This window comes from Pecten maximus, chromosome 4, assembly GCF_902652985.1.
Source record: "Pecten maximus chromosome 4, xPecMax1.1, whole genome shotgun sequence".
NCBI lineage: Eukaryota > Metazoa > Mollusca > Bivalvia > Pectinida > Pectinidae > Pecten > Pecten maximus.
In genome coordinates, this window is record NC_047018.1 from 46,490,366 (window position 1) to 46,509,435 (window position 19,070).

General features: G+C 33.5%; 1 long non-coding RNA gene across 2 annotated transcripts; it reads left to right on the forward strand.

Moving 5' to 3' along the window:
• The first annotated feature begins 2,428 nt into the window (after positions 1-2,428).
• On the forward strand, positions 2,429-18,843 carry LOC117324828. Of its 2 annotated transcripts, none has more exons than XR_004532072.1 (3): positions 2,429-2,487; positions 16,459-16,527; positions 18,247-18,843. It is a non-coding gene; the product is annotated as an uncharacterized LOC117324828 (long non-coding RNA). The 2 variants fall into 2 exon arrangements; XR_004532073.1 differs by lacking the exon at positions 2,429-2,487 and adding an exon at positions 13,259-13,375.
• Positions 18,844-19,070: the final 227 nt, after the last annotated feature.

Consider the following 19,070-nt stretch of genomic DNA (forward strand, 5'->3'; position numbering starts at 1 on the left):
TTCCATAAATTGCTCTTGGAGTAAACAGTATTGTGTCACTGACTAAATTGTACTATAAATGGTTGTAAGAAGCTGAGTTGAACAACTATTCGAGTTAGTAATAAAATATTCTTTTGTTTCTTATATTTAATTCATAAACAACACTAGATACATTTCTCTGAGTGTTCCCTTACATCATCATTACATATTTTCCAGGTTGTGTACCTTTATATCAATACAGTAAAAATAAACATGCATGTACCTTATAACATAATTTCTCGGTTCCATTTGAATCATATCGGTATACCATCATATGTATATCACAGTCTTTGTTTCAGTCATATCATGACCTGTTTATCCAATTCTGTATGGCGGTAGATTTGTGTCAACTACCCTATCCAAAGTTGTTCGAATAATCTACTATTTTTGTAAACACACGGACTTTGCTTATTGCACATCTGCATCAGAGTAAGTTTTGTTAAATTTTCCTTCTTCCACTGATAGGATTTATCGACATCTGTAAGGCCCTTGTACATGATAATACTTTGATGGGAAATTGATTATAGCTCTTCTTACTAAAGAAGGCGTGTTTTTTAAATGACCCTACAGTGTACATACATATATATATACATGGCAGATCATGCGAGTATTTCCATATAACATGTATACAAATAATGTCTATTTAAAAATCTTGCTACGAAAAAATGCAACTTAAAAAATATAAAAGACCTGGCTTGTCGTCAATATTACTATGACATAATTATTTAGAAATGGTGCAAGAGTAGTTCCTTCCGAAGGTGAACGCTGTCGACATTAAATATAATCACATTTGTAATGGACAAAAAAAAAACGTTTATTAACTTTATTATTATAACACGAAATACAATATATTGGCGGTCACTGCAATATAGCAGTGTAGTATCAATATATATAGAGAATGGATAGATCTGTTTACAAATTTAGACATTATATAAAATGTTTCCTAAATTGTGTAGCATCATGTACATATTTACATAACAATGTTAAATCATTAATATTTGTTGCATTATTTTATTTAGTCATCTTGAATACTGATGATTTCTTTTTTTGAAGAACATTTAAATCAATCTAGTTATTAAAGCTTGAAAATTTTGACAAATTCAGAGAAAGTGATATTTATTTTCTATGTCACCAGAGTTGCAAACTCTACACAGACGTTAATTTCTTACCATATTTCGATATGGACCAGTTTCAATTTGCAAAGTATGTGCTGAGAGACGTATTCTACTCAAAGCAATTATATTACGTTTGGTATATATTTACATGTACTAAACATCTCATAATCCGTATTCCATAAGTGTGTTACTTTGCAACATTGTTGTGTGCACACATGTGGAAAAGCTTTCAGATATTTACTTTAGTCGCTTTAGGCAACACAATATAGTTCTGGAAAAGTTTGAATTGTTGGGATAACCAAGTCATGAAATCCGGAATGACTTAAAGTTTTGATAGACGTAATAAGCTCGGTGATACCAAGAGTGTTATTAATGTTTTGTTAGATCTTGAGTATTAAAACAGTCTGCATTATATTGGAATATGTATAAGGCACATAGGCCACCTGTTTCACATGTGTATATTCGTGTATACAAAAGTATCACAAAATTAAAAAAAAAATTGAATTAGTGAAAGATGGTGAGGTATACAACTAGATGGTCCATGTAAACAATGCAAACTAAAAGACAAGCTACAGAGTCAAGATCAAATTGCACTCTGCACGTATATTCACAAAGACATTTTTATCGTGGATTCGTTTGTATACGTACAATTATAAAGATACGATCTGTCAGTGCTTGTGTGCTTTTTTAAATAATGAAATCCCAAATCACTCCGTAGGATTCCATGTTATAGTTTTGTACAACATTACGTATCCAGAATTGCACGTAACCTTTGTATCTAAGTGAAGAATGGGATATTCTACGGCAATGGCATAAACTCGTCTATGAGTTTCTATACTAAGGTAGGTTCATGAAACAAGTCGACACATTTTCAAATTTGAACAAGCTCTTATGAAGATATTAAGATAATTGTGTAATCTTATAATAAATCTGATGCAAAAAATAAAAAGTAGGATTTTGTTATATCACATTATTCGTACGATCTAAAATGTCGATATTTTACTTCAAAACTATAAGACGATATTATACAAATGGGAAACGCTAACCTGTTGCTACAATTGAAATGATGCAAATTCACAATGACAACAAGTTTTTTTTCTCCTTATTTTCATATGTTTGCATGTAAAGTAAAACTTTAATATGTTTTACAATAAGATTGTTTCGAAATTAAGTAATGAACACATTTTTGACTGTGTACACGTTGAAATAGTGACAACAGACATAGTCATACGGTCATACAGCACGGAGCGAAATCACACGTTATTTTATACGTTCCGTGTCCTAAGGAGTGATTTGAAAATGGCGTCCTACTACAAGGCGTTTGGAGACGATTTACCTCGTTTCGAAATTTAAGGTAATCTATATCCAGTTTTGTTTTCGTTGTTCGCTGTAGCTTGGAGCATGCATGATATACCTATATTTTGAAATGATTACAAATCAAAAATAATTTCAGCTGTGTGTATTTCTGATTGCTCAATAATACAAGAAAAAACAAATATGACTGTTTTAGCTTGTAGTCGGTCAAACATTACCATCCCAGGATAGATTGTCACTTGGACATAACAAATGTTTCATCCCAGGACAGAGATTTAGAAGTCAGGCAGATATTCCTACTTTTCGTCAACCTAGATATGTACTGGTTAAACATACGGTGTTCTATGATCTACCCAGGGATAGATAGCGGGTTAGGATAGAAAATATTATTTTACAACTGTATAACTCGATCACCGGGAAAACAGCGGGTAGTCTGATAGACATTACTAATTCCCTCCTGTCTCCATTTTCGGTACATATAACCGGTAGTCTGATAGACATTAGTAATTATCTTTACCACTTGGATAGACAAATGCTGTTGAACAGTATCATTTCTCTTCTGACCCTTAAATGTACTAGTGAATCAATTCCAGCCAAATCTCTGTACCTAGTAGTCAAACAGGCATTTGTAACTATCCCTACCACTGAACAGGGTAGACAGAGAGTCAGAAATTGTATTTACACATATCATCCTAAAGCCAACTGAGATTTCTACTTACCCAAATTTAAACCCCACGAATACAGAGATCGGCCAGCTCGATAATACATGCTGGAAAAAGCAGCTGTAAATAAACAGACAAAATATTCAAAATTCATCATGGGTACTTCAATATTTAATAACACGAATTAATGCAATATTAATTATTTGAAACGGATTAAGATGAATACCTATAAATTAAAATCTATATTACAGTCTTCAAAATATTGTGTTACAGAAGTAACCAGGACTTTATCGATTGTGTGAATATCAAGATATGTTTTAAAAATTGAATTCAATTAAAACTGATATAAAGGTGAAGTTTAATATACGAAGGTTATTGAAATCAGCTAACCAATAAGTATTCATAGGTTATACGTATATTTAAAAACAGGCAAACCATAGCTGTAAATAATATTTATAGGCATACGAGTTGTTCAGTGCGCACAACTCTGTGGCAAAATATATCCAGACAATCATATACACATATTCTTGACATGAAGTTTGGTAGGGGCGCCTACATTACATTATGTACCTAATTGAAGGCGTTATCGGAAAATAATTACTTTAGCACTGACCTGTAATATGCCGAAATAACCGTGTAAGTTTAAAGGGACAACTTAGCTAGACGTCATAACTGAAATTATAAAAAATGGATATATCTACACTAGATGTTTAAGGTTAAATGAAAGGGGGTTTCTGTTAATCTTAGCGTGTACTACTCTAGATAAATGTAGGGGAGTCACTTATGAAACAAGAATATACTATTATGGGTATATGTAGAGGAGCCGCTCTTAAAACTAGTGTATGGTTTTACAATTTTGTTCTCCAACCTACCAATACATGAACAAAGACAAATTCTGCCATCATGTGTTTGTTATAATGCTTCCTGTATCGACAGGAATATTCTTGACCTTACCACTGATATATAATCCAGTATATTACATTTTAACGAAGTGTTAACCTCTGTCATTTATTAATAGTTGTTTACTTCACACCATGTTTTCGATCGGTAGGGCGGTTTTGCTTCTGGTTCAAAGTTCAAGCTATTTTTGCTGCAGTCGGGATTTGGCTCTCTTTTTGCACTAGGATAATAATGTTAGGCCGTTACTTTGTAATATAGGGTCCTTACATATTGTATTACAGCCCTAGTAATCTAGGGCCAAAACGTAGTTACGTTAGCACACTAACATAGCTTTCTTATGGCCCTGACTTGGTTAACCATTGTTTTGACATATACATCTATGTAGGATAGCAATGTAAGGGTCCTAGGCTACGAGGTTTGAGCCCGAAGATAGTTATGTGTGCGCAATAAGATACCTATTTTAGAACCATATATTGCCTAACATAGCTTTCCTAGAGCCTTTAGATAACTATATTACGATTACAGGTAGCTACAATACCTTAAGCCTCTTACTTTTTAACTGAGTGCCATATATATTACACCGGTCATTTCTACTAAACATTAAGGTACCTAAAATGAAACTGGTGAATTCTTATCTTCTGAAATTTTAAAAGGGGTAATGAAATAAGCACTAATGCTGTGCCATCTCATTACAATTTAAAAAAATAAAAATCATAATTCAAAATTTAAGAGAAAAAATCTTAATATTATCATATTAAATGTGTCCCTCATTTTTAGTATTTGCCTGTAAACAAATGAATATTTAGATGTGCAGATGTAAAAACACTATACCATAGACCAAATAAAGGAAAGATGAATATTTATAAACATGGCACATGGATTAGCCATTTGATATACAATGGCAAAGTACACTGTTCTACTTTTTTAACATTCTTGCTTATACTAAGTCTTCTACTTAATGACTAATCAGTATTTATTTTTATTTCAAAGAATCGTGGTTTTTGTCTTTTTATAGCGACTGCATCAACCTGTGATTGACAAAAAGAATAACTTGGAATGGCGTTTGGCTAATAATTCAGGAGTAAGTACTATGTCGTCCAAAATATCATTAGAAATTGTGTTTGGTTCAGAACTCCAGAGTAAGAACCAGTGGTGTAGAGGGAAAATATGTTCGTAATGGTAACGTTAAAAAACTCAATTTAAGAAATAACCAACGGCACATGTATCGTTGTATCCGGCGTTACTAAAATTATTAGCCTAATTACTTAAATTAATGTAAATATAAAAATAAGATTTAACATGGATTCAAATTATTATTTCGTATATATCTAGGTAAATTAAGTAATTAAAAAATATACAAAAACAAAACATTATGAAATGTAATAAAGTCAACAGTAACGTTAATTCCAATTATTCAAATGCAACAAATCCATCCACTTTTTCAAGAGTGGAAAATTATTGCGTTTAACTGGTTTTGATTGCAAAGGCACATCATTCCAAGGTTTATATCTTCAAATCAAGGGGAGTTAAGTACCGCTGGTTTTGAACTAATTCCAATGGGTATATCACTGACATGTGTACACACTTACATGTGTATACGACTTTTGAGGCTGTACTTTAAATTACGGGTGACATTCCAGTGGTATTGTCCCCTCATTTAGGCATGCTCTATAACACGATACCTCGTATACTGTGTATAACGCCTAGTTGTAGTCAACTGGTAACATGTTTAACGAGTCTACACAGATATGAAGTAAGCCATATTTTAAATTGTGAATTTTCCGGTTTATTCCCATCAGTCAATAAAGGACATGGAATTAAAGGTCCCAGTTTATTGACTCTTCATTTCACTTGGACAACTGCAATTAAAACAACTGAATATAAAATTAAAATTAAATACAATGCAAAACTACTGTTAATAGTCTGTTAGAAGGTCTCGTTTTGAAAATGTTGAACAATCGAGCGCTTTAACAGGAAATGAATGAATGAAGATAATAAAACATGGCTGCGGTTTAAACATCTACATTCCATAAATTGCTCTTGGAGTAAACAGTATTGTGTCACTGACTAAATTGTACTATAAATGGTTGTAAGAAGGCTGAGTTGAACAACTATTCGAGTTAGTAATAAAATATTCCTTTTTTTCTTATATTTAATTCATAAACAACACTAAAGATATATATTGAAATAAAATGGCGCAGCTACTTCTACAATGAAATTGGTGAACTCGATTGCAAATTCAAAGATATCAGATAATTGTAAAATCACTTAAACGAGCCAAGTGTGTATGCTGTTATTGACATACTAGCAGAACAATTATTCCAAATGCGAAATCATTAACCTAGTAATTTTCCGCTCATGAAACAAAAACAAGATGTCTGTTGAATGCCGCTCTAAATAATATCATATGATAAATTAACAGTGGGATACCACACTAGAGCAAACCAACCGGTATTAACGTAATCGGGATAAAAACGGATCACTGATCTCATCATCACATATGTCATATAAGCATAAGCCACTTTCCTTCAGTAATACTTTAGGAGCTAACAGGGAGTACGTAGACCGATCCCCTTACTAAATTGTACTCAAATGATAGTAATGCTGCCCTGACTAAACTGTACTAGAGTCATAGTGAAATGCTTACGATTGCTGACCTGAAAAAAATGTACTTAAACGATAGTATGAAGTTCAGGACGGCTGCCCTGAGAGAATTGTACTAGAATAATAGTAAGAAGGTTAGGACTGCTGCCCTTACCTAACTATACTAGAATGGTAGTAAGATGTTTAGGACAGCTCCCCGGACTAAGTCGCACTAGGATGATTGTGAGAAGTGTAGGACTGCTGCTCTTACCAAATTGTACAAGAATGGTGGTAAGAACTTGACGGCGGTTGCCTGACTTAGACGTACTAGAATGGTAGTAAGAGGTTTAGGACTGCTGCCCTGATGAAATTGTACCAAAATGATAGTGAGAAGTTGAGGACTGCTGATTCTACTAAATTGTACGAGAATGGTAATGAGAAGATTAGAACTGTTGCCTTGACTTGATGATACTACAAGGGTGGTGAACAATTAGTACTTCTGTCCTGACTAAATTGTACTAGAATGGTAGTAAGAGGTTTAGGACTGCTTCCCTGAATACACTGTACTTGAATGGGAGTTGGAAGTTTCGGACTGCTACCCTTACCTAACTGTACTATAATGGTAGTAAGAGATTGGGGACTGCTGCCCTGACTAAAGGGTACTCGAATTCTAGTAGGAAGTTTAGGATTGCTGCCCTTACTAAAGGGTACTAGAATGCTAGTAAGAAGTTTCGGAGTTAAGGACTGCTGCCCTAACTAAATCGCACTAGAATGCTAGTTAGAAGTCTAAGACTGCTGCCCAGACGCAATTGTTCTAGAATGGTAGTAAGAACATGAGGACTGCTGGTCTTACTTAACTGTACGAGAATTGAAGTGAGAGGTTAAGGACTGCAGGCCTGACTTCGATTGTGGGTGTGGTGATGCTATTACTAATATCATCCACCCCTTCATTACATCAATCGTTAATAGGGGGGGGGGGGGGGGGGGGGGGGGGGGGGGGGGGGGGGGTATTGCTGAAGTCACTCACCACTCCTTAGCATAAGTCTTGCCACTATATTTTACAAAACTGTTCTGCAATAGACCATATGACACAAATGACTGGGTCGCTATTTCCGCAAGATGTCTATCACGTAGTACCTTTACATCATTTCAAAGACAAATATATACACCACAACGCATTGTATATAGAACAAAGGCAAACTCCGCAATTGTATTTGTAAATCTCTACAAGGATCCTTTACTGACATACCCGATCAATTGTTAGTAATAATGCATAAATTGTCCAAACGAGTGACTATGCAATAGCTGCCTACTAAATGGCGCCGTGCACAGAGTTTTCATAGCTATTTTGAAACGAATGTAAGATATGTCTCAATCATTTACTATACGAGTGCTGTTAATGAAAGCTTGAATCGTAAAATTGAAGATTTCAAAACAACGCCCAATTTATTGTTTTATCATCATAACACAGAATTAGGTTGATATATAGAAGTATGTTTGTGTTTGGTTAGGTGGATAGTGGTACTTGGCTCAATGGTTGACTGAATCAGATCGCAGGTATTGCTCATATCACTCACTGCTAAATTAAGTAAGTTCCGATAATTCTAATTGATACAAAAACTTAAGACATAACAAGCATTTGGTATCAAAAGATCAACAAACAGAAACGTATCCGAAGAAGATCATAATAGTTTGTATAATAGACACCCACGTAGCAACCATCGTTATGTATGGTTAATGATATATTCTTTTGATATGTCATGAGAAAAAACTACCTTCAGGGAATGGCTCATGTCTTTTACTTAAACAAACGGGGGTTGTTTCATATCTTTTACCTATACATACAGGGGATGGTTAATGTTTTTTACCTATACATACAGGGAATGGTTCATGTCTTTTACCAATACATACAGGGGATGTTCCATGTCTTATACCTCTACATACAGGGGATGGTTCATGTTTTTTACCTATACATACAGGGAATGGTTCATGTCGTTTACCGATGTATACATGGGATGGTTCATGTCTTTCACCTATACATACAGGGAATGGTTCATGTCTTTTACCTAAACATACAGGGGATTGTTCATGTCTTTTACCTATACATACAGGGGATGGTTCATGTCTTTTACCTATATATACAAGGGATGGTTCATGTCTTTTACCTATATATACAAGGGATGTTTCATGTCTTTTACCTATACACACACGGAATGGTCACTGTATATTACCAATAAACACAGGAAATGGTCTATGTCTACTACCAATACACAGAGAGAATGACAGATAACTAAGACTTCGATACGATTGTTATTTTTTTTTTAATTAATCAAGCTGATACGTCCATGCGATTGATAATTTTTAAACTAAAGAAAACTGATGCGTCCATATACTTGTTAAGTGTAAATAAATCACTGAGACTTCCGAAAAAATGTTAAGTTTTAAACTAAGTTTGATGCAAATCTGCATATGAATGCTCGCTTTAAAACTCAATAAATTTTAGACCTCCTTATGTTTATGAGGTTTTAACACATTTGCTTTCTCTCACTTATCATTGAAATGTTGTTAATTGTTATATTTAATATATAAACCATATTACATGTGTTGATAATTACTTTTGTTATATTGCCATCGTGTTCTACATACATATTTCATAAAACTTAACATGGTCTACAGTGACAAGTTACCACAATCTCGAGATTTACAGCACCAATAACAACATATCTGACGCTGTTATCAACGTGTGCATTTAACCCGAACGTTTGTTCTTTTTAATGTAATTGAATACTACATTTATAATACAGCTAAACCCGTTAGTGTCTTTTCTTTTTGTAATACTCAAACCGACACAATGAACACATACTATTGTTTGGTAATTAAGCGTATATAGTGCCTGGTAAATATAGGGGAATCACAGTTAGGACTCTGGTCAATTAAAGGGGGCACATGCAAAGGGAGTATGCTTTGTAGAGAATTTATCTTAATAGGCAAATTAATTTGACAAAGAATATAAATGGAAGATAACATTTGAATGATAAAACCAACTGTGGCGTCAAATTACAATGGCAAAGTATAGTAAAATCATAAAAAAAATGGAACAGGAAAAAAACCTCTTAGAGGCGCGACATCAGACAAAAGGTGTCACAACATCACGCTTTTCCTTATATGTTGTTTTCACTCGAAGATCATGAACATAAACATAGTATGTACATTGTAATATTGTATTCGACATCATGATGATAAAACATCCATTGACATCATTAACCTGGCAATACTCCTACCGCACAACTGTTCGTTGATTCTGATTAAGAGAATGTGTCCTCCTGGTTTTTTATCTAAAATAGTGCACACTTTGATTAGGCATATATCGAATCACTGCATTATGCAGCCATGGATTTAATGTTATGTTGTCTGGAGCAGGCTAATCGAGGAAGTGTTGACTGTGGGCTGGAATGCGAATATTTCCGTTTGAAATGGAATATAAACAAGCCTAATGATATGTTCATAACGTTAACGTATTTATTTTTTTACGGGTAACATTCCTGTGCTATTAGGCATGCCAACTGTAAATCGGAATCGAAATATTAGTGTATTGTATATTAGGAGAAACTCTATCATACTTTTATGCTAGCAATATCGGTAACAACCAACCCATTAAAAATCTACTCTCAATCCTGATCTTAAACCCTATCCCCAAAAGAGAAAAAATGATATCGAATCTGTATTACTGCAACATTAGAAATAGAGAAAGGATTCATAGGTCCGATATATAAATGGTAGAACAAGGAAATTGCGCTATTTAGATATTAATACGATTATAGTTACATAGGCGTACAAAAAATGATTTATATGGTACTGTGGGATGACTGCTCAGAACCAAAGGTAAATAAACGGATAGTTCAATAGATTTTATTGTTCATTTAAGACATAACCATTTTCCATGAGTTTCTATTTTATGCGAGGTTCATGAAAGATAACGTCGTGGTGGGTAGATTGAATATTATTGAAACAAATAAAAACAAAACCTAGATTTATTTATAACATAATCAAGCTTTCTTCTAAAAACTCATCGAATATCAGTTATTCTCATGGTGTGTTGATGTCTGCAATGTACACATTTTTACTTCAAAAAATAAAAACGTTTCAGTGTGACTGGCAATGTGTACGTTATAAATAAAAATCTACAACGAAAGTAAGGTATATTCAGCGCGGCATGAAAAATGTCCATAGCATATACCTTGATTTCAATATATGTTGCGACACAGATGAATTGCTATTTCCCGCTATCAAGAAATGAACAGATTTCTACCTGTGTATACCGCATTATAGTTGCAAAGAATACATTTCATAGTTTATGGTGCACGATATATTAGTAATGTAGAAATATATTTTACATGATTAAGAGGTAAACCATGGCGCTATTTAACTACACGATACTGAGCGAGTCATTGGCCATTTTTTTATATTTAGGCTATCTTAACGTTACAGTCTAGCAATCTGTCAGGAAAAAAATTTGAACGGTTCAAGTTACTAAAGATGAATTATATAAATTATAATTATGCATGTATCATATACAGATTAACACCACACGGTATCCATTAGTCATTATAAATAATATATCAGTATGCGTATCCTCTATGTCATCACCGTATATATTTTAGTTTGTGTGTCCTCGAAATCATTACCTGTACATATTTCAGTTTGTGTAACATATATATCATTACCGGATACATTTCTCTGAGTGTTCCCTTACATCATCATTACATATTTTCCAGGTTGTGTACCTTTTTATCAATACAGTAAAAATAAACATGCATGTACCTTATAACATAATTTCACGGTTCCATTTGAATCATGTCGGTATACCATCATATATATATCACAGACTTTGTTTCAGTCATATCATGACCTATTTTTCCGATTCTGTATGGCGGTAGATTCGTGTCAACTCCCCTATCCAAAGTTGTTCGAATAATCAACTATTTTTGTAAACACACGGACTTTGCTTATTACACATCTGCAATCGCAGTAAGTTTTGTTAAATTTTCCTTCCTCCACTGATAGGATTTATCGACGTCTGTAAGGCCCTTGTACATGATAATACTTTGATGGGGAATGATTATGGCTCTTCTTACTAAAGGAGGTGTGCTTTTTTTAAATTACCCTACAGTGTACATATATATACATGGCAGATCATGCGAGTATTTCCATATAATATATATACAAATAATGCCTATTTAAAAATCCTGCTACGAAGAAATGCAATTTAAAAGATATAAAGACCTGGCTTGTCTGTCAATTACTATGACATAATTATTTAGAAATGGTGCAAGAGTTGTTCCTTCTTAAATAAAATTACATTTGTAATCGACACAAAAAAAATAGTTTATTAACTTTATTATAATACGAAATATAATATATTGGCGGTCACTGCAATTTAGCAGTGTAGTATCAATATATATAGACAAGGGACAGATCTGTTTACAAATTTAGATATTATATCAAGTGTTTCCTTAACTGTAGCATCATATACATATTAACATAACAATGTTAAATCTTATACATTTGTTGCATTAATTAATTGGATCATCTTGAATACTGATGATTTCTTTTTTTGAAGAACATTTAAATAAATCAAGTTCTTAAAGCTTGAACATTTTGACAAGTTCAGAGAAAGTGATGTTCATTTTCTATGTCACCAGAGTTGCAAATTCTACACAGACGTTAATTTTTTTACATTATTTCGATATGGGCCACTTCCAATATGCAAAGTAAGTGCTGAGAGACGCATTCTACTCAAAGCAATTATATTACGTTTTGTATATATTTACATCTACTAAACATCTCATAATCCGTATTCCATAAGTGTGTTACTTTGCAACATTGTTGTAGCTATCACAGATGTGTGCACACATGTGGAAAAGCTTTCAGATAGTTATTTTAGTCGCTTTAGGCAACACATTATAGTTCTGAAATTTCTTGGATTATTTGAATGTTGGTGTCACCATGTATTGCAATCCAGGATACTCATATCGGCATCATGATATCCGGAATGACGTAGAGTTTTGATAGACGTTATAAGCTCGGTGATATCAAGAGTGCTCTGTTAGATCCTGAGTTAAAAGCTGTCTGCATTATATTTGAATATCAAAAAGGCACATAGGTCACCTGTTTCACTTGTGTATACACATGTATAAAAGTATCACAAAATTTGAAAAATGAGTAAGTGAAATCTGAGGAGGTATAAAACTAAATTGTCCATGTAAACAATGTATTCATAAGCAAGCAGAATGTGATTCGCCATAGAAGGTAACCTTTGTTCACAAGTTCAATTCAGGCAGAGCGAAGTGAATATACAAATACTTGCTATATGCAGTCTGCAGGTGCAGAGTTTAACTGTCGGTAATCAGATATATGAAAACGGATGTCTGTCAGCTTAGAATAGAACAACAACAGAGAAATAAAGAGGACGCAAACAAAAAGGCTAGCTATGGAAACAAGATCAAATTGCACCCTACACGTATATTCAAAAAGATATTTTTATTATGGATTTTTTTGAATACGTACACTTCTAAAGACAGGATCTGTCAGTGCTGGTGTGCTTTAAAAAAAAATGAATAAATCGGGGAATCCCCATGAAATCCAAAATCACTCCATAGGATTCCATGTAATAGTTTTGTACAACATTACGTATCCAGAATTGCACGTAACCTTTGTATCTAAGGGAAGATTGGAAAATTCTACGGCAATGGCATAAACTCGTCTATGAGTTTATATACTAAGGTAGGTTCATGAAACAAGTCGACACATTTTCAAATTTGAATAGGCTTATATGAAGATATTGTGATAATTGTGTAATCTTAAAGTAAATCTGATATAAAAATTTAAAAAGTGTGATTTTGTTTTATCACAGAAATCAAATTTGATCTAAACTTTGATCACACCAATAATTCGTTTGATCTAAAATTTCGATAGTTTACTTCAAAATATTTGACGATATAACACAAATGGAAACTGCTAACTTGTTGCTACAATTGAAATGATGCAAATTCACAATGGCAACAACGTTTTTTCATTATTTTCATATGTTTGCCTGTAAAGTAAAACTGTAATATGTTTTACAATAAAACTGTTTCGAAATTTAGTAATGAACACATTTTTGACTCTGTATACGTTGAAATAGTGGCTAAATCATAGACTACGGTCATACAGCACGGTGCGAAATCACACGTTATTGTATACGTTCCGTGTCCTAAGGAGTGATTCGAAAATGGCGTCCTACTACAAGGCGTTTGGAGACGATTTACCTCCTTTCGGAATTTAAGGTAATCTATATCCAGTTTTGTTTTCGTTGTTCTCTATAGCTTGGAGCATGATGTAACTATATTTTGAAATGATTACAAATTAAGAATAATTTCAGCTGTGTGTATTTCTGACTGCTCAATAATACAAGAAAAACTAATATGACTGTTTTAACTTGTAGTCGGTCAAACATTACCATCCAAGGATAGATTGTCACTTGGACATAACAAATGTTTCATCCCAGGACAGAGATTTAGAAGTCAGGCAGATATTCCTACTTTTCGTCAACCTAGATATGTACTGGTTAAACATACGCTGTTTCTTTGATCTACCCAGGGATAGATAGTGGGTTCGGATAGAAGATATTATTTAACTACTGTATAACTCGATCACCGGGAAAACAGCAGGTAGTCGGATAGACATTACTAATTATCTCCTGTCTCCATTCTCGGTACATATAACTGGTAGTCTGATGGACATTAGTAATTTTCTTTACCACCTGGACAGATGAATGCTGTTGAATAGTATGATTTCTCTTCTGACCCTTAAATGTACCATTGAATCCATTCCAGCTGAATCTCTGTACCTAGTAGTCAAACAGGCATTTGTAACTATCCCTACCACTGAACAGGGTAGACAGAGAGTCAGAAATTGTATTTACACATATCATCCTAAAACCAACAGATTTCTACTTACCCCACTTTAAACCCCATGAATACAGAGATCGGCCAGCTCGATAATCGTGCTGGAAAAAGCAGCTGTAAATAAACAGACAAAAATATTCAAAATTCATCAAGTGTACATCAATATTTAATAACAAGAATTATTGCAATATTAATCATTTGAAACGGATTAAGATGAGTACCTATAAATTAAAATCTATATTACAGTCTTCCAAATATTGTGTTATAGAAGTAACCAGGACTTTATCGATTGTGTGAATATCAGGGTTTGTTTTAATCAATTCAATTCAATTAAAGACTGATATAAAGGTGAAGTTTAATATATGAAGGCTATTGAAATCAGCTAACCAATAAGTATTCATAGGTTATACGTATATTTAAAAACAGGCAAACCATAGCTGTAAATAATATTTATAGGCATACGAGTTGTTCGATGCGCACAACTCTGTGGCAGAATATATCCAGACAATCATATACACATATTCTTGATATGAAGTTTGGTAGGGGCGCCTACATTGTGATGTAACACGGTTATTGACGGCGTTATCGGAAAATACTTACTTTAGCACTTACCCGTAATATGCCGAAATAACCGTGTAAGTTTAAAGGGACAACTTAGCTAGACGTCATAACTGAAATTATAAAAAATGGATATATCTACACTAGATGTTTAAGGTTAAATGAAAGGAGGTTTCTGTTAAGCTTAGCGTATACTACTCTAGATAAATGTAGGGGAGTCACTTATGAAACAAGAATATACTATTATGGGTATATGTAGAGGAGCCGCTCTTAAAACTAGTGTATGGTTTTACAATTTTGTTCTCCAACCTACCAATACATGAACAAAGACAAATTCTGCCATCATGTGTTTGTTATAATGCTTCCTGTATCGACAGGAATATTCTTGACCTTACCACTGATATATAATCCAGTATATTACATTTTAACGAAGTGTTAACCTCTGTCATTTATTAATAGTTGTTTACTTCACACCATGTTTTCGATCGGTAGGGCGGTTTTGCTTCTGGTTCAAAGTTCAAGCTATTTTTGCTGCAGTCGGGATTTGGCTCTCTTTTTGCACTAGGATAATAATGTTAGGTCGTTACTTTGTAATATAGGGCCCTTACATATTGTATTACGGCCCTAATTAGTAATCTAGGGCCATAACGTAGTTACCGTTAGCGACACTAACATAGCTTTCTTATGGCCCCGACTTGGTTAACCATTGTTTTGACATATACATCTATGTAGGATAGCAATGTAAGGGTCCTAGGCTACGAGGTTTGAGCCCGAAGATAGTTATGTGTGCGCAATAAGATACCTATTTTAGAACCATATATTGCCTAACATAGCTTTCCTAGAGCCTCTAGATAACTATGTTACGATCACAGATAGCTACAATACCTTAAGCCTCTTACTTTTTAACTGAGGGCCATATATATTACACCAGTCATTTCTACTAAACATTAAGGTACCTAAAATGAAACTGGTGAATTCTTATCTTCTGAAATTTTAAAAGGGGTAATGAAATAAGTATTAATGCTGTGCCCTCTCTTTACTAATTTAAAAAATAAAAATCATAATTCAAAATTTAAGAGAAAAAATCTTAATATTATCATATTAAATGTGTCCCTCATTTTTAGTATTTGCCTGTAAACAAATGAATATTTAAATGTGCAGATGTAAAAACACTATACCATAGACCAAATAAAGGAAAGATGAATATTTATAAACATAGCACATGGATTAGCCATTTGATATGCAATGGCAAAGTACACTGTTCTACTTTTTTAACATTCTTGCTTCTACCAAGTCTTCTATTTAATGACTAATCAGTATTTATTTTTATTTCAAAGAATCGCGGTTTTTGTCTTTTTATAGCGACTGCATCAACCTGTGATTGGCAAGAAAAAGAATAACTTGGAATGGCGTTTGGCTAATAATTCAGGAGTAAGTACGATGTCGTCCAAAATATCAGTAGAAATTGTGTTTGGTTCAGAACTCCACAGTAAGAGCCAGTGGTGTAGAGGGAAAATATGTTCGTAATGGTAACGTTAAAAAACTCAATTTAAGAAATAACCAACGGCACATGTATCGTTGTATCCGGCGTTACTAAAATTATTAGCCTAATTAGTTAAATTCGGGGAAATATGAAGATAGGATTAAACATGGATTCAGATTATTATTTCGTATGGTTATTAATACAATCGTGTATATATCTAGGTAAATTAAGTAATTAAAAAATATACAAAAACAAAACATTATGAAATGTAATAAAGTCAGCAGTAACGTTAATTCCACTTATTCAAATGCAACAAATTCATCCACATTTTCAAGAGTGGGAAATGATTGCGTTTAAGTGGTTTTGATTGCAAAGGCAGTTTATTACTCATCTTGTCATTTGTAATTTGTATGTCATTTTGCTATAATTTTGCATAGATTTTAACTAAATCTATTACATATTATTATAATCCTTTTCATATTAGCTGGCGTTCAATATGCGTAAACAGATTTTAAAAAAAATAGAAAAAAATATTAAATTAAACAAAATTGCATTGCAAAATAAAGTTTTCATTTTTAGTTATAACGACCGATTTAAATATATATATAAACAAATTAAAAAGTAAAGAAAGCAATTCTTTTCCATCACAAATGCATACAATGAATAAATAAACCTATTGTAACACACATGCATGACATACACATGTGTTAGATTTTAGTTTAAAAAAAGGAAAACATTCTTGTCCTCCCCCTTTTTTTGCGAACTTTCTATGCCACTGAGTACTATGTCCTCAAACGTGTCACAGGAAATAGCGTATGGCCCAGAAGTCTCGAGTAATGTGTGCCCTAAAAAGTAGCATTATAAACCGCCCTGGTTCAGAAATCTGGATGAATAGTATTTCTCAATTCTATCATTAGAAATTGCGTCTTGTTTCGGGTTCAGAAGTAAGACTGTGTACTAAAAGTGGCATTATGAATGGTGTATGGTTCAGAAGTCTGAAGTAAGTGCTTTGTCCTCAAAATTATCATAAGAACTGGGCCCTGGGTCAGAAGTCTGAAGTCGGTACTGTGTCAACAAAAGTATTGCCAGAAAGCCGTCTAGTCCAAAGGTCGGGAGTAATATGTTTCCTAAAAGGTAGAATTGGAAATAGTGTCTGGTTTAAGTTTAGGAGTAAGTACTCTGTCTTCAAACGTGTTATTCGAAATGATGTCTGGTGTAGAAGTCTGGAGCAAGAACTTTATCCTTTTAAAGTGTCAACAGAAATAGCTTCCGGTCCGGAAGTCTGGAATAATATGTGTCATGAAAGTATAATTAGAAATGGCGTTTAGTCTAGAAGTATTGAGTAATTATTGTGTCCTCTTACCTATCCCTTGGCATAAGTCTTGAGTATATACTTTGCCCTCAATAGTACCATTGAAAGTTGCGTGTTGTTCGGAGCTAAGGAGTAAGTACTGTAATATTAGAAAGTCTGGATTTAGTCTGAGTCCTTACAAATATCAACAGAAATGGCATCTAAAACATAACTTTCAAAAAATATATGTTTTTCAGTTCTTTTGTGAACCTGTGAAGTTTTTCAAAGTAATTCATGTATGGCAAATGATTAACGATAAATAGTACGGGAAACGTAAATCCTGCCCATAGCTATCTCTATTGTAATATTCCTACAGCTACCTCTTAGGCATCGTAAATAGAGGTGGAACTGGATTTCAAAATGGCGTCTGGTTCCAGTGACGAAGGTCGGGATTCACCTGATGAAGGCACACTTTCGGGTAAGTAATCCTTCATAGCTATTTGTGATTTATTTCACGTCCGACCACCTATTGAAATCATGAATATGACCTGTACATAGTCATATATTAAGATAATTCACGTTTATGCTGTGAGAAATCTTCATTGTGTTCCTTGTATATGAAGACAAATTTATAATATCAAGCTGCAAATGCTTCGCTTGCTGAGTGGATTGAATCTATAGTGGTCATTATAATTCTTAATCCCGATATCAAAACCATGTTTAACGTGGTTGTGCCTGATGATAAGAAACCTGATAGTTTGATCTTCATCTGTAAACAATGCTGCAAATCCTGAACTAGACTTCCTGATAACCAGGTATGCTAGGAAAACATTATCCAATTTGTCAATAGAGGAAAAACTTACTGATCAGATTTCTTTTAACAATCTTGATCCTCCGCTCTGACACATCATTCTGATATCGACGGAATTAGTGAAGCCTACAGAGAGATATCAAATCCCCCAAAATACACATTTGTCGCTTTTTTTACTGTATATTTTTATGTCTGTTGAACATGAAAAGATTGCGTTTCTTTTTTCCTATAAAATAGTTCTTATTGAAATGATTGATTTTCAATCCATACTTTGGAATATATTTTCGATCAACATATTTGATTGTGATTTGATAGTAAACGCTTTCAACCGTTTATATTGAAACACCAGTGATACATAGTTTGGAAAATATTTAAACATGCTTTTTTAT